Here is a 19797-nt window from a genome sequence, read left to right as displayed (position 1 = left end):
ACAGGTTTCCAACTAAAGAAGGGAGGATTTAAATGGCATGCAAGGAAGAAGTTTGTTACGATAAGGGCAGTGAGGCACCAGCACAGGTTGCCCAGAGAGGCGGCGCCGCTGTGACCCTGCAGACCCCCGAGGTCAGGCCAGGTGAGCTCTGAGCACTGATGGAGCTCTGGGTGTCCCTGTTCACTGCAGGAGGATTGGACCAGATGGCCTTTAAAGGTCCCTTCCAACTCAAACAATTCTATGAAACCTCACAGGAACAAGGTAAGCCAACAGTGAAGAATTTTGATAAGCATCCTTTTTTTTCTTCTCCACTCTGCACTTAACGACGCGCAGTGATGGGGCACCACTTCCCTCACCCCATCAGCCCTGGGTGCAAAAGCACCATCAGACACTGCAGAACAGTCAGAGAAAAGGGCAGAACACGAATCCATGGGATGAACAAAACCAAGCAGCACAAGTGCACAAGAAGCACAAGTATGAAGGTTGCTCCTGAGGTTGCTAAGGAGCGCACAGGAGACTTCTGGCAGCTACTAAACGTCTGCGTACCGAACATACACACACACACACACTCATATCCCTGTTAAAACATCATATTGCAAAGTCGTCCAACAGCTCCAAGGTCCCAAAGTCATTTTGGTCTTTAGGGAAGGGTCAAAATAACTCTGTGAGCATCCGACGTGCAGCTGGACCAGCAGCATCAGCACACCACGGTGCGTCATACAGACAACGACAATGAAGACACAAAACCCCGAGAGGAACCTCCATCCCAAGGGGCCAAGCAGTGGCCCAGGGCCCCCCCAGCACCCCTCTGTGCCAGGCACCATCCCCGAATAGGGATGTGTGCAGCAGGACTGGGCTGTGATATGGGGACAGCTGCTCCCAGCCAAGTGCCACAGCCCCAGGCCCGGCACGCATACGGCGCAGACACAGCCCTATGGCAGTGCTGCTTTTTAATATAGTTGTAATAAAAAGCAGAGTGTAAGAGGCACTATCATTTCAGACTAAGCAGGCAATTCGCTTTAATTGTCACTCCTATGGCACTGCACACAAATCTCAGCGCCGATACCTGGCGTCAGTGCGTGGAGTCTGCCTGGCGCATGGCCGCATCAGAACTCAGCTTGCACCAGCCCTCCAGTTCCAGCAGCAAATCCAGATGTGCTGCACAAAACATCCTCCTTCCTGGGAACAGCACCGAATCACGTAGAGAGAGGCTTCACAGACACACTCTCCCTGTAATCTGGCCCACTTTCCTGCGCGTGAAGCTCAGAAGAGATGGCATTAACAACATTAGGGAATCCAGATGCAATGCAGCACCCTGCAGCTGAAGCTGCTCTGCTTGCAGCTGCTGAAGCCCTGCCCCGGTGCCTGCTCCTTGGAGATGGCACAGACACCGTGCTGGAGCTTGCAGAGAGAGATAAGGGCAGGACACAGCAGGAGGAGCGGTGGGGGTTTGCTAAGGAAAAAAGAGAAAATTAGTCAGTCTTTCCCCAGCAAGATAGTTTGCTGAGTTCAAAAGGATGAGAGAAAGCATCAAACACAGGCAGTGATCATAGAGTCGTAGAATGGCTTGGGTTGGAATGGACCTCAGGGATCATCAAGCTTCAACCTCCCTGCTGCAGGCAGGGCTGCCAACCTCCATATCTAATGCTGGACCAGGCTGCCCAGGGCTCCAACCAACCTGGCCTTGAGTGATGTGATGGGAGGAAGCCACAAAAGGAAAAGCAGAGGCAGAACAATGAGAGGAGGATGGAGCTGGCAGGGGCACACATGGGCACCACAGCTCTGCCCCTCGCCCTCATGCAAACCCCCAGGCCCTGCCCAACTGGGGCAACTGGTGACAGATCATCTCCCCAGAGCCAGCTGGGAAGCAGACAGCTCAGCGTGCCCCAAACTGTTACTCTTTCCCTCCCACCCCCCCTCTCAAGAAAAAAGCCCTAGCAAAAGCCTAAGCAAAAATCAGAAAACCTATTAGCATGATCAAAGATCGCAGCAAATGGAGGCTATTTCTTGTAATTACCTCCCAGCAAACACCAACTCTCTTTAGAATAACAATCTGTGTCGAGGGAGAAAGCTCTGGAGAGCAGCAGGGCTGCAATCTGTGGGGCCAGCTGTGCCCAGGGACAGCCTCTGTGCCACCTGGTGAGGAGCAGCTCCCCACAGCCCATCCCCTCCCTGCCAGCACCTCTGGGCCACGTCTGGGCACAGACAAGCACTGCTCAGAGCAGGGCTCAGCCTCTGCTTTTGGCTGGGTGGCGTCGGAGCGCTGAGCCCAGCAGGGACTGCAGCTGTATCACCCAGCACTCTCAGCCCCTGGCTGCCTTTTCCCTTCCATCCAATAATTCTGTGTCCAAACTGTGAAAACCTCAGCTCCCTTCCCAAACGGTGGATGGATGCAGCCCTCTCACAATGCAGATGAGGACTGCAAACTCTCAAGCCCAGGGTCAAATTTTAACCTCTCACGTCAGAACTCAGAGCAGTGCAATCATCGGACGGGTGTTGGATTTACTCAGCTTGTTTAAATTAAGCTGGGAGATTTCCCCCCAGGTTCTAGCAATTTAATTAAAATAAAGTAAAAACAAGCCTTTCAAACTTCCAAATGCTCGCCGTGCAATTAAAACCTCCAGGACTGCTAAGCAGAGCACAGAACCTAAATAACATCCAAGGGAAAAGAAACACTCTGGCTCTTTCAATACAAACCTCCCCAGCACAAGGAAGAATTAAAGTCACCACCGGGCACAGACCAGACAAAGGGATGCCTCGAGGGTGACCAGAGGATGCACAAGGGCACCAAGATGCTGCATGACACAGCTCTATGCCCTGAGGAGCTAGAAGCCAGCAGCCCAAAGAGCAGCAGTACCTGTGGGGCAGCAGCTCACCAACACCGTGGGCAGCAGCTGGCACAGCCGGAGGGTCCCCGAGCAGCAGCATGGCATCCCGAGCACCAACAGCTCCCACTCACGTGCCTGCCTTGCCCTGAGCAGGATGTGGTGATCCCTTGTCACCCTTGTGGAGGCAGAAAGTGGGGAGCATCGTGGCTGAGAACAGCCGCAAGCACAGCTCGCTGCTGAGCTCTGTGCTTCCTGACCCCATATGGGGCAGAGCTCGAGCCCCCGTGGCCCTGGACTTCACAGCCGGGCAAGCAGAGCTCAGAGCGTGCTTGGTTATGCAATCTCCATTTGGGGCTGGATATACTACAGGTACTGACTGCTCTCCCACCCACAAGCATCTCTGTGGGCTCCTTCCCTGCTATGGAGCCGCCTCATGGTCCAACAGTTAAAGGGGGCTGCCCCTGCTTCGGGGCCCACACAAGGCTCTGCAGCCATGTCCCCATAAAGAGGTATCAAAGCCGATTGCCAGCACAAGAGCAACGCAGCCCTTTGCCACCGATGCTCTCACAGCACCAGCTCCAACTGCTGTGCAAGGCAAAGCCTCCAAAACAGCACCAGGGCCACGTATGAGATCAGTAGCAACGCGGGGCGGCTCGGCGCGCTCCCCTAGCAGCTTGCTGCATTAAAGATTTAATGCAATGCATCCCTCTGGAAGAAATTATATAGGCTATCAAGAAAGATGCGCCGCTCATCTGATGAAATCTCGCAATCATTGCGGCAATATGTGCAAACTAAATAGGCTCTGTAGAGCAAAGGGAAAGCTGCAGTTGCTCTCGTGAGCCCTTTCCAGGGAGAGGAACCAATGGGTAAAGCAGCAGCTCCATTAGCAGGAATATGAATGTGCAGACACAGCCGTGTTGGCAGAGAGCAAGATGGCCCTGCTCCCATGGAAGGGGCAGAGCACCCAGGGGCCCCAACCTCCGACACCTCATAGGGTCCTGGCTGGCAGAAAAGAGCATAGGGGGGTGCGAGTGCCTGGGGAGCTCAGGAAGCCAAAGCATGAACTAGCACTTCTCCTGACAAGGAGGAATTAATCCCAAAATGCTCACTCAGGGCCAATGGGACCTCCTGTGCTCAAGCATCCTATTATATGTTGTGGATACCCGCAGTTTAATAGCCTTCTTTAGGGTGCCTCTTTCTGGCGAGCTCTGTGTTGCTCTGTGCACTGCAGCAACACACTGCCTGCATTAAATCCTGCTCCAACATCCCTGGAGAGCATTCACTGCAGCCGAACCCAGTCTGTAAAACATCCAACTTGACCGAAAAGCTGGCAGTAAAGCTTATGTTTATATCTGCAGAGCTCATGGTGTGGCAAAACCATCCATGCCTGGCTCAATAGCTGGAGCTATTTTCCCCCAAAGCTCAAGCTGAGACGCCCACATCTCTGGGGCCATGATGCTTGGCACCCTGGAAAGTTACTGAAGAGTCTCAGCCCTGCTCCACTGGCACTCCTCTGACCTGCAGCAAGAAAAGGCAGAAGGGTTGGGGATACCCACGGGCACACCGGTCCCTGTGCAGTGACAGGGCAGCCCACAGGCAGCAGGATAGCAGGATGTCGGGGTTGGGGGGGGACAGCAGTTGCTCACCTACACCTCAGCTCCCCTCCTCAGCACCACAGCTGGCTCTGCCCACCACAGCCAGCACCAACAGCCACGTGCTGCAGCTCTGCCCATGGCACTGAGCAGCAAAACACATCAGCTCCTGCACTGGCAGCTCCCTTCAGTCCAGGAGCAAATGCACAGACAGATCCCACAGCTCAGCTGGTGAGCAGCTCTTTGCAGGTTATTAATGAAATCATTTACTGCTTATTGCTAGGATTCTGCCAAAACACAGGGAAGAAAAAAAAAAGAAAAAAAAAGCCACAAAAAAAGCACAACTCTTACTGCCAGCAAAACCCCCTGTTGCGCTGCGGGCCAGCTATGCTTTCTGCAATGCCTTCTGAAAACACGGTGTGCAGTGACCCTGTGCACAGCCTGGACTGCTCCCAGCACAGCAGTGACATGTGCATGGAGATGACAGTGACCAACAGGCCTCTGTGCAAGGCAGCACGCAGCAGCAGAGCCGCCCTGCACAAGCACAGGGCTATGGTGCACACAGCCCTGTGCTCACAGTGAAACTCCACTGATGAATGGGGACGCAGCTCCAACCCCAAAGAGTGCAAAGGGTGCACAGAGTGCACGGCCCTACACAGCGCAGCTGCTGCTGACGGCGATCCTTCCTCCCAAAACAGCCGAGGGAAGCAGAGCAGCGTAGAAAGGGATAACAGCCAACCTGCTAAATAGCAGATCTGATTTCAGTAGCACATCAAGGACCTGTGGAGATCAAGGAAATATATTCCTTTATACGCTCTCTAGGGCACGCAGCTATTTGCAACCTGAAAAATAGCTGCTGTCGCTGTATAGAGGAGGAATTTTCCCAAGCGCAGCAGTGCAGCTTTAAGGGAACAGACAAGGGCTCCAGGAGGGCAGATCGCTCGCCATGTGCTCTGGCTGGGGCTGCAGGGGACGGCGGTGTCCCACTTGTGGGATGGCAGCAGGCAGTGTCCCTCCAGCCGGGCGCCCCATGCCATGGGATCTGGAGCTCTGCACGCACCCAGCGCAGCCATCGTCCCCCCTTCCAACAGCCACTGAATAATTAATCCCCCAGAAATTCATCAGGCTCTCAGCTAAGCCAGCTCAGCAAACCCAGTGAGGAATTTCTAGGTCAGAACTACACGGAGGGGGGTGAGGAAAGGGCCTTTTTTTCCCCTCTCTGACATAAACCCTAGGGATGGATCGTGCAGGAAAAGCCCCAGGACATCACAGTTGCATTTCCCAGCACAGGAAAACAAGATCGTTGTGAGACCCATCACCTGCCCAGCACAGCAGGGATGGGTGTGCAGGGAGCGCAGCGATGCGGGGCTCTGGGTAACAGCTGGCCCCTTTGCAAAAAGGGCTGTCTTCCCAGAGGATTCTTGTACAAGCAACTGATTATTTGCTGAAGACAGCTCGTCCCTGAGACAGACAGCTTGGTTTTGGGATACCCAAAGGACCTGGGGCTATGAAAGCTGCTGCTAGCAGGCAGCACACCGAGCTGTTGAGGGGCACACGGAGCAGAGCACAGCCAGCTGCACGCCGTACCACAGAGCCACACTGTCAGCTCGTGCTCCTCGCCCTGGTGGGTGTTCACCTTGCCCTATGGGGATGCATGGGACAGGGGCACAGCTCCAGGGAGGGCTGAGTGCCCAGCAGGATGTACACAAGGAAACCTGAATGGGCCAGACTCCTGCTGAGACATGGGAAGGGGGGACTCTGCAAAATCCCTTCTACCCTTGTTCACACAAGCTAAAACCACAGCCCTGATCCCCATCACTACAGCCCCCGGGGAAAGGTCCAAGCTCAAGGAGCTGCCACAAGCAGATCCATAGATCACAGAATCACAGAATTGTAGGGGTTGGAAGGGACCTCCAGAGATCATCGTGTCCAACCCCAGATGGGAGGGTGGTAGAGACCAGGGGAGGAGAAGCAGCCCACGCTGCAGCCACCTCCTCTCCCACTGCTGTGCGTGTCCTGTTGGTACACCCTGTGCACACCCTGTGCAGGCAGCCTTCAGGTGAGCTCTCTCTAGCGCACCACCACTTTATTTCTTCCTCCAGTCCAGCTTGCTATGCACCCCGAAGTCCCTACTTGCACAAGGAGCGCAGACTATGCGCACATGATCACCACACTCACCATCAGCTCCAGCACATCATCCCTCTGCTGCTGTTCACAGATCATCTTCCAACCTCATGTTGAGACAACCACGGGCAACCAGCCCAGAGAAAGGCTTGGGGAGGGATTGGGGGGTGCTAGGGAAGAGTGGAGAGCAAGGGTTGGTCCCTGCATTTAGCAGGCTGCATGCCCCCCCCCCCCCCCCCCCTCCAACACCACCGCAGGGCAGGAGCAGCACAGCGCAGCCACAGAGGGATGCTGGAGCCCCTCACACCACCCGCACTCTGCCCAGAGCCCCACCGAGGAGGGGGTGGCTGCAAACAATCCCAGCATTGAGATCCCACCCGCCCCATCTGCGGCTCCACGGGCCAGCAGCACACAAAGCCAAATCGACCCATTTGGCCTTGCCAAAGCGGGGACAGATCAGCCTTTGTGTGTGCTGAGGCAAAGTTAGCTTTGGGGGACAGGCTGGATCGCTCAGGCACTGGAACCTGCGCTCGGGGCTGCTTCCCACGTGGAGGGCAGCAGTTCACGTGCGGATGACAGCAGAAGTCACCAGCACTCCCCTCCTCACTCTGCCCATGCATGGGAAGAGCCAGGGGTCCCACCAGCTCTGACACAAACATGAGGTCCTTCAGCACAGAGGCACGGGGTTAGGCACATCTCACCCTATGCCATTCATCACCCACGCTCACCCCAAGCTGGGAGCAGCAGCTCCTTGGGAACAAGCCCAGCAGAGCCCCACGCTCCGCTCTCAGACCCAACCCGCCCTACCTCTTCTAGCACTTGGACTTCACATCCACTCCAGCAATGGCTTCCAGATGCAAAACCACAACCACCCCCCCTAAGGACAACAAGCTTCCTCCCATTTCCCCTCTCCCTGTTGTTGCTGGAGCCGCCAGGACAAGCACAGCCCCTCTGTGTGTCTTCACCCATGCGCTGCTCCCAGGGGATCCCAGCACAGACTTTTACCAGGGGAAACATTCAGCAGTGCCCACCAAGGTGTCTGGGCTGCCCAGCCCCAAGCTTGCTCCCCCCATACAGGTGCACTACAGTGAGGACACAACCCCCCTCCCCCCAAGCTTGCTGGGTGCTTCCAACATCCAGCTGAGAAACAACTGGTGCGTGCTGCCCTCCTTCTGGGTGACTACCAGTCACTGGATTGATCACGGATTATATTCATTAATTGATTATATCAGTTCTTTAGCTAACAAGAACAAGATGCGTGAGCAACAGCTCCGTGCTCGTACTTCCATACATCTTCCCTCCCTGGCACTCGCAGACAGATATATTAGGGCTTCCTGCTGACCTCAATAAATATGCATGGCTTGGCAAGAACACCCCACACGTTTACTTACTGCTTGCTGACATTCATTTATTATTACAGGGACGTATTCTCATTTGCCTGAAACCCGGAACGGCGAGAGATGAGACGCCAGGCGCAGCAGGCAGGAGCAGCAGCCACCCACAGCAAAGCAAACAGGCAGGACAGGGAAATGCACAACACCAGAGCAAGGGGAGCTCAGCATAAAGCCTTCCTCCATGACAGATCATAAAGGGGGAAAAAAAAACCACTAAAAAGAGGCCTTTCGGGGCTTTTCCTGCGTATGACAACACCATTTGCACGTCTTTCTGCTCAAAGCTCCTTTGCTTTCAGCCTCCAAACCTCAGTGTGTGTATCACTGAGCCTGCCGTGGATTCACCCCACGACGAAGCCACACCTGCTGAAAAAGCAATCTGCAGCCACTGAGCCAGGCCTGCACCACTGCATTTGTATGAATGCACGCAACCAAGGGAACCACTCTCCTTTGCTCCCGTGGTTGCTGCGGCGCTGAAGGAGCAGAAAGCATCTGGTCAGAAATCGCCTTCCTCAAAGTCATGCAGAAAAATCCACAACGACTGTCAGGTGGAAGCTTTCCTGGTTGTGAATTGGAGACTGCAGCCAAGGAAGTGGTTAGAGAGCTAATCAGTGTGTCTGGCATGCAGGAAGGTGCCAGGGAAATGTTATTTATGATGCAGCCAATGCCCTTAAGCATTGGGAAAGGCTTCCAGCTCATTAGCCAGCGCAAGCATCCCTCAGACAAATTAGGGATTGGAAAGTCGTATCAGCAGAGCAGTCCTTTCATTTACCTTAAAACGACCTACAAAAGGAAGGAGACACCACGTGGTGCACACCCTTACCAGCCATCCTCACCACAGCACTATTATTAACATCCAGAAGAAGAAAGGAGTTTGAGGACCTCACGACACAGCTGCTCCCTGCAGCCCAGGGAACGCTTTGGCTGGAACAGGTATACAAGCTCAGCAGCCAAAAGAGGAGTCTGGGGCAAGACTGGTCCCACAGCCTCAACGCTCTGCTTCCCAGAGGGGATCCACCCCCATCCCAGGGCATTAGGACCAACGCACCCCCCAGCAGCCCATGCAGGACCCCTATGGAAATGGTCACGCTTGCCTTCTGCAGCGCTGGGCTCATACACCTTCGGGTCGTCCATCAGCCTGTTGCCTTTATGGCTCAACCTCGTGTGCCGCTCACAGTGAGGGGTGCTGGTTTGTGCCTTGATGACTTGACTTCACTTCTTTCATGGAGCGGTCACAGCCAACGGCAGCGCAGAAATGAACCACTTCAGGAGAAGAAAAGGAAGGAAAATTCCCTTTTGCCACGAAGAAATACAGTCCTATTTGAGAACTCCTGGGGACTCGGGTTGTTTGTTCTCGTTTTCAATCCGCAGTCACTAAAAGAGATTTGTGCCCACTGCTCACCAATCAAGCACCTTCGTTGGAAACGCACGCTCCCTGCTCCTGCACCAGCAATCAGAGCTGCTCTCATCCCTTCCAGCACGAGGCCTGGGGCTGCAGCAGAGCCCCGCAGCACACCGCGGCCCCTGGGGCAGAGGAGCAATGGCAAAGCTGCTCTGCACCGTGCTGTGATGAGGATGCATGGAAGAAGGACAGCAGCTCTACGCTCAGCAGCACCACATCAGCCACGATCTCCTTCTGTGATCTGGCAGAGCCACAGATCAGCAGCCCTCCCCTCTCCAGGACAAAGGGCCGCCACCAAAGCAGCCCGGCACAGCTGTGCTCCCCCAGCAGTGTCAGCCACAACTCCTCCGCCCATGGGCAGGGAAGCCACGAGCATCAAGAAGGGCTTTGTCTGAGAGCATCCCGGCTGCTGCACGTGCAGCGCGCGCTTCCTGACCGGGGCTGCGGGGGGTGGAGGGGAGGAAGGACTGAACTTCAGGCATTGTTTCCTCCCGCAGCTCCTCTCATTCTTTGGCTTCTAAAAATAAAAGTAAACACTGAAGAAGAGCCCTTTTGGTTTTCTAGTTCTGCTGTGTTGGTTTGCTGGTAGGAAGGGGTCCTTGGAGCGGTCCTTCCTCAAGGCCCGAGAGCGCAGAGCAGCCCCTGCAACAGCAGCAGTTGTGGGGTGCTGGGATAGGGCCTCCCACCTGCACCATGCTGACCTCCTCTCCTCGCCCACAGTGTGGGAGAGCTCAGTCTGAGCCTCTATGCTCCCCATAACATGCCTTAGAGTGTAAGGATAGCCAGCAAAGCAGCTTTTCTTTCCTTTCCCTCTTCCCCACACATATCACATAGCCCACGGCAGGCTGTGCTGGCTGACAGTGCCTGACGGCCCCACACAGCCAACATCGCTGCTGACCCATGAGCACAAACTTCCTCAGCAGGCAGCTGCTGAGATCAGAGCACCTCACTGCTCCACCACTTGTTTGTTCAGGCTCTTCCTTCACCACTGAGCTGCTGTGCAGAACTGCAGGGCAACAAGACACAAACACAATTATTTCCTTTTTGTTGACCTGCATACAGAGTAATCCCAGCATCAATTACAGCCCAGAGCTTCAGCCGTCCTCCCAGATTTCACAAAGTTGCTTGTCTAAGCAAAACCCCGCAGCAATGAGCCTGGCTACCCACAGCAAAGCGCTTCCCCCACACCCTCATTAATGCCACTTAAATCCACCAGCACCAAGAACCAGCCCATAAGAACTAAAATACAGAGGAGACCGTGTATTCTGCCCATCTCATTGCTCTGGCTGCTTGCACCATGGGACATGCCTTTGGCCTGGGAAGGAGATCCCAGCCTTGGGAAGGACAGGTGTGAGGAGCAGGAGCTGAGAGCAGCCATCCATCCTACCAAAGACAGCTTGCAGGGACAGCAGGGCACCAGTTTGGGATAGATGATGGGGTGGACCCCCATCATCTCCCTCTCCTGGCAGCAGGCAACAAATCCACACAGCAGCCCACAAATGCACAGAGCAAAACCCAACAACAACAACAACAACAAAAAAAAAAAAAAAAACCAAGAAAAAACACCATTAACTCCTAAACAGCCCCCTCCTAGCTACTAAGCATGAGAAATACACATTTGTTCTGTAGTTCTCCCCCCAAGGAGCAAGGATAGAGGCCCAGAAGTACTGGGAGCTCCACGCATGCACCAACCCCCATGCTGGGGCACCAAGGCAGGCCTGCAGTTCACCCACAGGACACAATCAGAACAAAAATCCTAGAACCTGGGATGCAATGCATGGAGCCCAACAGCAGCCATGGCACAAGGTACGGACACGGGGATGCGGCCGTGCCCACGCTGCTGGGAGTGCTGCCGCGTGAGATGAGCTCAGCTGCCTGGTTTCCCCCAAGCAGCACCTCAGCAGCAGCATGGAAGAACAGCACCATCCATACAGGAGGGCTCATTTATTGTGGCTGTAAAATTTATGATGCCCTTATCTCCCAGTCCTACTGGGATAAGCTGCTATTTATTCTCAGGCTGTGCAGCTACCATTTACTGCTGTGCACCCACGGCACATTGGCTGCTCCTTGGCCCACCTGGCAGCCCAGAACAGCCGAGGCAGAGGGGCGCTTTGCTCGTTCTCCTCTCCAGGCAGAGGCATGGGAAAGCTTTGGCTTCTCTCCAGTCTTCACCTTACTTTACACCAGTGCGCGTCCTAACACTGGCATCACATGCAAAACCAACAGCAGACACTTGCCAAAGCCATCAGCACTGTGGCTCCGGGCAGAGATGGGCACAGCAGGACAGGTCACACCCTGCAGCCTTCTCCCTGACAGGACCTGACTCCAGGCTCCAGGATGCAAGCGTTGGAGCAGGAGCAGTGTTGGAGGCAGTGCACACTGCCATACCCAGAGAGCCCCCCATGCACTGTTCACTGGCACCGAGGGCAGAGCCTTGCTGCAGGCACAGAGGGTGATGGGACAACCCAGCCCAGCAGGAACATGCCACCCTCAATGCCCCATATGGCAAAGTCCAGCCCCACCACACACAGCACAGAACGTGCCACACAGCTGAGGCTGCAGCAGGATTGTGCACCTCCAGCGGAGAGTACTTGGAAAGTCATCAGTCAGAAGGGGTTGAAATTATTTTATGCATCATTAAAAGGGAGGAAAAGAAACAACACGAGAGAAAGCAGCCAAGATAAGATCAAGTGCACATCCTCAGAGCCTCAAGCCAGTCTCAAAATTAGGTCCCTAGGTAAGAATACCAAATGAATTGCTACCTTGCTAAAAAGCTTCCTCTACAAGAGCGTTCGTGTTCAGGACTCACTGTGTCCAAGCTCTTCAGAGCAGTTAACGTGGCACCATAAAAATAAAGAATCAAGCCCAGTTCAAATCCCTCCTGCACAGCACTGCGGTTCTGTATGGCTGCTCTCAGGCCAGGATGAATTGTGCCTCAGGACAGACAGCCACCAGTGCTCCAGAGTGCTGCAGTCCTTGCAGCAGTGCCTGCAGCCCCGCCGATCCCACAGGGAGAAGCCCCAGGTGGGGTGTGAGCATCACCCTTCACCAGGAGGCTGCCGAGCACACTGCGTGGCACAGCTCCAGCCCCTCTGCCATAGGGCACCTGAAGGATGATGGCTGCCTTCAGTCGCTGCCCGCTGACTCACTGAGCTGGGCTGTAGGCAAGGAGATGCCATGGTGACACCGGCTGAGCGTGACTGCCCCAACAGGAGCCTCCAGCACAGTAAGGGCTGTTGGTCACAGCCATCACCCCCACTTTGCTGAGCCTCCTCTGCTCCCAGCAGAACCAAGCAGAGCAGTGCCACCGCCGCCCAGAATGTCGGGATCAAAACGGAGAGCAGCAGGAGGTGACAATGCCACCAAAAAAGGAGCAAACCCAGAGCATGGGCAGCACCAGTGTCCCCAGCCACACACCGAGCCCCATCTGCAAGGCGTGCAGTTGTACCTGCTCCAAGCTGCCCTGGCACAAACCCAGCCCTCTGTGAGTGCTGCACATCCTGGGGAGGAAAGGGAGAGGACCCTTCCCATCCCACCCACACACACACACGCCATGCAAACAAAGAGCTCTGCACAGGAAGGAGCACAGGAGCACTTTGCTTTGGGAGCAACAGACAGAGGGTCACAGCCCTGCTATCAGAGCCAAGGAGATGACGGGGAAGTAGGGAAGGAGCCAGAGGGAAGCTGTATAAATAGCAGCATTGTCCTTGGTGTCGTAGGACATCAGATGTCAGCTACGATCCCTCACTCCAGAGTGGAAGCCTCTAATTGATTCCCATCCGACAGTTTCTTACCCAGTAATTACCATCTGCCCAAACAAGTCGAGTAAATATGCTTTTTTTCTGCTATTACAGCCAGTAACAAATCACTGACTTGCAACAAAAACAGCATAAACAGCAGCAGTTCTCCAGGCCGGATCTCCTTCACAGATGCTTGGCCAACCCTGCCCCCAGCAGCCCCTGCCCAGCTCTCCTCAACCAGGGGAAGAGAGGCAGCGTGTCCCACAGCACAGGGGCTCTCCAAGTGCCTCTGTTCACCTCAAGGGAAGCTGGGGCTGGACAGGCAGCTGCTGGGATCAGGGATGGATACGAGAATGCTGCTTCCCCACGGGAAGGGAAAACACTTCTCCATGTGCATCACCACAGTGCCCCTCTGCTGCAGCCCGCTCTGTTGCCTGCCCCACTGTCACACAGAAACAAACAACAGGAACGAGTCCATGTTCTTGGATTTCTTCCCACCGCAAGAAACATGATCTGGTCACTTGAGCCAAGCGTGTTGCATTCCTTCCTTTTCACACTGCTGTTTGCAAACGTACTGCCCTGCTGCACAATACGGCACAAACAGCAATGGACCTCAAGCCGTGCAAAAGTGACAGGGACAACAGAGCAGGTGTTATCCCAGGGAGAAACCATCGAAAGGAGCAGGGATGACTTCTCTTTCTCACAGGTCATTTCACTTTCAGGTTGAAGGGAGGAAGAACGTCTCGGTGAGCTCCTCTGTGAGGCCACCTGGTTGGTGACACCAGTTTATTTAAGCAGCACAGAGCACACCCAGCCTCCAGCTGAGGGATCCTACAGAAGGCAAAACCCAGTCTGAGTAGAGGAACTTGAACCCGAGTCACAAAAGACCTCCAAGGATCAGAGCACAACCCCACACGTGGTCAACCAAACCCAAACCCTATTCCTGGAACACAGACACCGTCTGCTTGGGCAGAACTGGAGGACAAGCGTGTGGATTCCAGCTGCCTGGGTGCTCTGTCATCACTTCCCATGGACTCACCCAGCACCAGCACCTCTGTGTGGGTCCCCTCTGCTCTGACCGACAGCACATGAATGGCTTAAATTGCTGTCAACCACCCCAACGTCCAACCAGTGCAGGAAAACCAACCACACTTCTGCCATGGGAGCAAGGGCAGCGCTGCGCCAGAGAGCTTTGCTTAAACACTGTGATCCCAGTGTAAGCTACAGCTTTGCTTCCTGACATTTACAAAACCCCAAAGCACTCAGCTTGGAAGGAGCCCAAAGCGAAAAAAAGGAGACGCGCGTTTTTCAGAGATGATTGCTGAGAGCTCCCGAGACCTTGCACTTTTACAGAGGCCTCCACATGAAGCACACGGTGCTTTTTAAACATGTGGCTGAGACCGAGCTTAGATCTGAGATCTGCACATCAATAGCATCACAACGGTCAGCACCTGCAGGGAGCTGTGGGCAGATATACACCATAAGGACCAAAGGTCGGAGCTTACCATAAGCCTGCTGACAGACGTTTGAAAAGCAGAGACCAGACAGGATAAGCAGACCCTGGGAGATGTGCGAAGCCAACCTGCTTCTTTCCCAAACCCACTCACAGACTCTGACGCTGCTTCTCCCGAAGCATCCTTCCTCCGTTTGGATTATGAGACGTGTTAATGGGCAGAACAGAACCCAGAGGTTCACCACCGCTCCCTGCGCCTTTGGAAACGTGGCCGTTGTTTCAAGAGAAACAGAAAATGCCCCAACAAAAGGGGGAATTTATGGTCCCTTAAAGCTGTAATCTTCCCTGCACCGTGTGTGGAAGACACACTCGTTGTGTTTGTGGTGCAGGCAGAGCTAAGATTTACGGTGTCCTTCAGCTGCACATTTCCCTGCTCTGAAGCATCCAGCAGGAGATGATCCCACTGAGCCCCGGTCACACACTTCAGCACACAGAGTGTGCACCGAGCACAGCCAGCTCCCAGGCATCCCAACCCCCATTAATGCACCACTGCCACCAAGCATCCTGCCGAGGGGTGCTGCTGGAGCACAAACATCCCTCCACCAGCTCCTACAGCACCTGGATGAGCTGTAGGAGCTTTATGATGCTCTGTGCATGGGGCTGTAGCATCAGCACATGGATGAGGGCCACCTGCATGGGACAGCAGTGTCACCAGGCTGTGAGCTGCAGGCAGTGGAAGAGCCCCATACGAAACAGCTCACCCCCTCTGCAGGGCGCTTCTGTACCTGAAAAGCAGAGCAAAAAAATTAAAAAAAAAAAAAAAAGGACCACACGTGACACGAAAAGGAAAATCTCAAGTTTCTCAGCTCTCTTCTCTCTGGGAACTACAAATATTTGCAGAGCTTTATCCAATATTCCTCCATATTTGCCCAACGTCTAAAGATGGATGAAGGGGTCACGTGCACCTCGGATATAAAGATTTCTTTAGTTTTTGCCTTTCCTCTGCATTGATGACCTCCATCCCTGCAGCCCACGTTACACCAGCACAGCAGCACCACACAGCCGGGCTTTACCTGCAGACGGGGGGGAATCCATCAGCAACACCCAAAGCAGCCCTTCCAAACCATTCTCTCTCTGCTCCGTTTCCTCAAGAAGCTCCTGACCGATGCTGGCAGTTGGACGGCTGGGCTCTGGCTCTGTTCCCACCGCCTGTTTTCAATCATGTGTTAAAAGGGCAACAGAAACAAACCCGCACTAAAGGTCGGGGAGCTTCCCCACCCCATGCAGCGGAAGGAAGGCCCTGCTGGCTGCTGGCAGAGCTCAGCACAGGGCGGCCATCCTGCGGCTCCGGGCACACTGCTGTGCCCATCCAGGGCTGCCACCTGCTTCATGCAGCCAAAGAGTCAGCAGAGCACAGCCTGGGTGGGAAAGGCCCCTACAGCCCATCTGGTTCCATGCCTGTGGGCTGGCTGCCCCCCCCAGCTCAGACTGCCCAGGGTCCATCCGTGGCCATGAGCATCCTCCCACAGCTCTGGGCAGCACTGCCACAACTTCATCTCCTGCATGGGGCAGGCAGGGTCAGTGCCAGCTGGGAGCCACGTGCCACCTCCCATAGCTCTGCCCTAAGCCACACATGCTGGGTCCCACCTCCTACTGCTCCCTGGGCACACCAGAGCCTCTCAGACTGTCCAAGAGCATCACAGCCAGCCCCAGGAGACAACACTCCAACCCACCTCGGATGCATGGTCACAGCAGCTCTGCCAGCACCTCCTCTCTTGCTGCATGATCTCCCTGTGCTCCCCCCACCACATGGGCAGCCTCGGCTCAGTAGCACCAACTAACCAAGCTTGCTGCCTCTGTCCCTGCTGCTTCCTCCACCAAATCCTGTCTGAGAGAGCTACGAGCTCGCCTTCTGTGCTTGGAATTAGTTCTTCCCACACTGCTCTGGGCAACCCAACTAAGAGAGAAACACAGCAAAGACCTCAAGCCAAAGCAAACAGCCCCAGCAAACACAACAGCACAGGGCTCGTGTTCAGAGTCAGGAGTTGCAGAGCGCATTGGGACATGCTGAGCTGCAGGAGGAATGGTCTCCTGCCCACACTGGAGATGCCACAGCATCTCCAGGAGCAGCAAACCCATGCAGCAGGGCCCAGGCTGGGATGGGAAATGCCTAAGCTGGCTCCATCAGCCAAGCCCCAGGCAGCTCCCACGCTGCAGTAAGGAGCAGTGGGAGCAGCACAGCTCAGGCATGGGGGGCAGCAGCAGCAGGGACACCAGCACAGACCTGAGACTGCAGAGCAGAAGGGTGCCCAGCAGCACACAGCCACACCACAGGGACAAGACAAGCTGCAGTGAGGGCAGCACTCAGTGTGCTTTCATCACATCACATCACATATTTCTGCCCAACTCATTTTGCTACAAAAGGGAGAGGGATCGGAAAGGTACGCTTTGAGCTGCAGGAAGAGGAGCTGTTGAAAAAGAATAGATCAAAGGTCTGTCATTTGAAATTAATTAACTCAAACCTAAACTATTAACGTAAATTAAAAATTCAAGCCACATGTGCAGCTTCGTTCATTTCCAAGTCGTTTTCAAGAACCTGCAGCGCTGCAAGATAAGTTAATCACACATCCCATTAATTTGCGGCATGCACAAAGGTTAACCTCCACTTAATTAGAACTAATTTTAATTCTGCAGGAACAGGGCAGGCACACCTTGTAAGAAATCCCCTTGATGTTACACCTGAGTGAGGGGAGCTCCTGTTCTCCCTGCTGCTCTCACCTGGCAAACTGGCCTCACCAGAACCTAGGACCCAAGTGGCAGCCTGGGAAGGCTCCTGGCAGCTGTGTCCCAGGCCAGGCTGAGCCCCCCACAGCCCTTCCCACCCTCAGCTCTGCACCCCCCAGCCTGGCTTCATTCACGCTTCTGTTTGAGCCATGCACAGAAGCGCTGCGGGGGGAGGCCTCCAGCCTGATTAACCCAAATTGATGCAAAGCAGAATTCAAAGGGAATTAAAGACATCCACGCTGGAATCTTTTAAAAATGTGCCTAACCCAGTTTAAAATCCCAAACCCCCAACTTGGCTGGGGTCCCCTGCGAGCGCAAGGCTTTGCTGCAGCTTGGGGTGGGCTGCACGCCCACTGCCACCCTCTGCAACCCCTGGATCCCAAAGCCAGGAACACATCAGTGGGAACACCTACCCCTGCCCCCCGGTGCCCAACAGCCAGCTCAGCCCACTCTGCAGGGTGCAGTTAAGATGCTGCTCACAGCCAGGGATGGGGATGGGGCCATTCTTGGGGACAGGGAGAGCCTTCTGCAGGGACCGCAGCACTGAGCACTGACCACCCTGCATGCTGCCAGCCTGGGGACAGCGGCAGCGATCTACACACAAAGGACAGAACTGCGTGTTTACCTTCTCACTGCCTTCACTCCAACCCTGTAGCCCCATCCCGCCAGCACCAAGCCAAACAAATCAGTGACTTCATCGCTGCTTCCTTCACCTAACTCGCCCTGGGAGACCCCGCTGCTGCTTTCCAGCACTCAGCATCCTCCGCACACAGCTGCACAGCCCCCGCTTCCTTCCTCCCCGCAGGCCCAGAACTCGCGCCCAACGCCATTTGACCTCAGCCTCTCCTCCTCCTTTCCCTCCTGTGCTGCCCCGTGGGGACGAGCAAAGGCAGCAAGCAGCAGCCTGCACCCCCCAGATCAGTAAGGCATGTGGGGATGGTGCAGTTTGGGAGGAAATACTGCTCTAGGAGATAAATAACTGGCGTGTCAGGAGGAGCTGCTGACATAAGGCGATGTCACACACAGCCACCTTTTGCTTCGCTCCAACCCGAGCAGCAGGCACCCACCAAAGAGCAGCAGCATCCTTCCAAACACGTTGGGACAAAAGGCACACCATCGCTTCAGAGTGACAGTAGCACAGAAGCAAGGTTGGCATTTCCTGAGATCAAAAAGGAAAAAAAAAGCTTTCATTTCATCCTGCCTCCCTAAACACCTCCTTCCCTGCGCCCTAAACAAAGCTGCCTGGCAGCACCGCACCTGGAAACGCTGCACCCCTCCCATGTGCACGCTGCCCAGAGCAGGAGCTGCCTTCTTGCTGCCTGCATGCACACATGAAGCAGCTCTGAAAGCTTAACCTGGAACCAGGAGCTCCGGGACAAGCAGTGCCATTGCCAATCCCCCCAGCATTAGGACCCCACGTGTGCACAACCTGCTGTGCCTGAGGAGCAGGCAGCTCTCAGCAGGGCCGTGCATGCACTTGTGCTGCTCTCGGAGCAGAAGGGAATTGTTTAAACCACACAGCCCGCAGCACCGCTCGTAGTGTTTGCTGCTCTCTTTTTTATTATTATTAAACTTGGAGGTTTTACAAGCTTTTGCTGCTCCGTTTTCCTCCTTAATTGGCGCCACTGTTTTTAACCCTGCTGCCGGAGCTGCATTGCCATGGTTACCCACACAAGCCTCAGCGAGCGGGAGGTATTTTTAGAATTGCCCAAATGCACATCTCCAACAAGCGGGGCCGCGCCGCACACAGCTCTCCTCGTTCCACCACACCAGCATTAAAATGAGGGAAATTCAAAAGGCACTTCAGGAGGGGCCCCCATGAGCAGCTCAGCCTTGGGGCAGCCGCCCACTGCAGACCTTCTGGCCAGGAAGGAGCAGCTGAGACCTCCCAGCCCCCCAGGAACATCACCTTACTACATGAGCAAGAGCCGTCCTGCACTCACGGGGCACCTCATCGAGAGCACTCACACGTGGGTTCAACTCTGCTTCGGGTTTACATCACAGATGCAACATCACTAAGGCCTGCATGATGCAGCGATGCATTGGTTCCTGTGCCAAGCCAAAGAAGTGCCCACGAGCAATCGCTGCCCTGCTAGCTCCTGCTCGGCTTGCAACCCATCACTCCACCATCACCCTCCATCTCTCACGGCAGCAATTGCAAGCTGTACAACCAAAACCAGATACAACATATCATCCCCCCCAAAGCAAAGGGAAAATACACCTAGGCTGGCAGCTGGCTCTGGGTGCATCACACACCTGGAAGGAAGCCCTCCTCCCGCAGTGCTGCAGCAGCCAGCCTGCAGCGATGCTCACGCTGCCCCAGCTCTTTCCTAAGGACACAAGTAATTATGGAGCACTCTAGCTACTAAACCTGATTAGAGCAAAACAAACTAATTTGGTTGCAGGGTAATGATCTGACCTTGTTAAGGACGTGTGTAGCTTGCTGACAACGTTTTGCTCTTACGCAGTGGTGCCTTTCTCTA

General features: G+C 54.8%; 1 protein-coding gene across 4 annotated transcripts in view; it reads right to left on the bottom strand.

Annotated features, from left to right (window-relative positions):
* The window catches only part of LOC122176056 (ankyrin repeat and fibronectin type-III domain-containing protein 1-like), a 133549-nt gene that overhangs the window by 100822 nt on the left and 12930 nt on the right, over positions 1-19797 (bottom strand). The window lies entirely within an intron of this gene.

Source organism: Lagopus leucura, unplaced genomic scaffold, assembly GCF_019238085.1.
Source record: "Lagopus leucura isolate 7727_CA_CO unplaced genomic scaffold, USGS_WTPT01 Super-Scaffold_760, whole genome shotgun sequence".
NCBI classification, from domain to species: Eukaryota; Metazoa; Chordata; class Aves; order Galliformes; family Phasianidae; genus Lagopus; species Lagopus leucura.
Note: the sequence above shows the minus strand (reverse complement) of the source record. Positions and strands in the feature narration are given on the sequence as shown.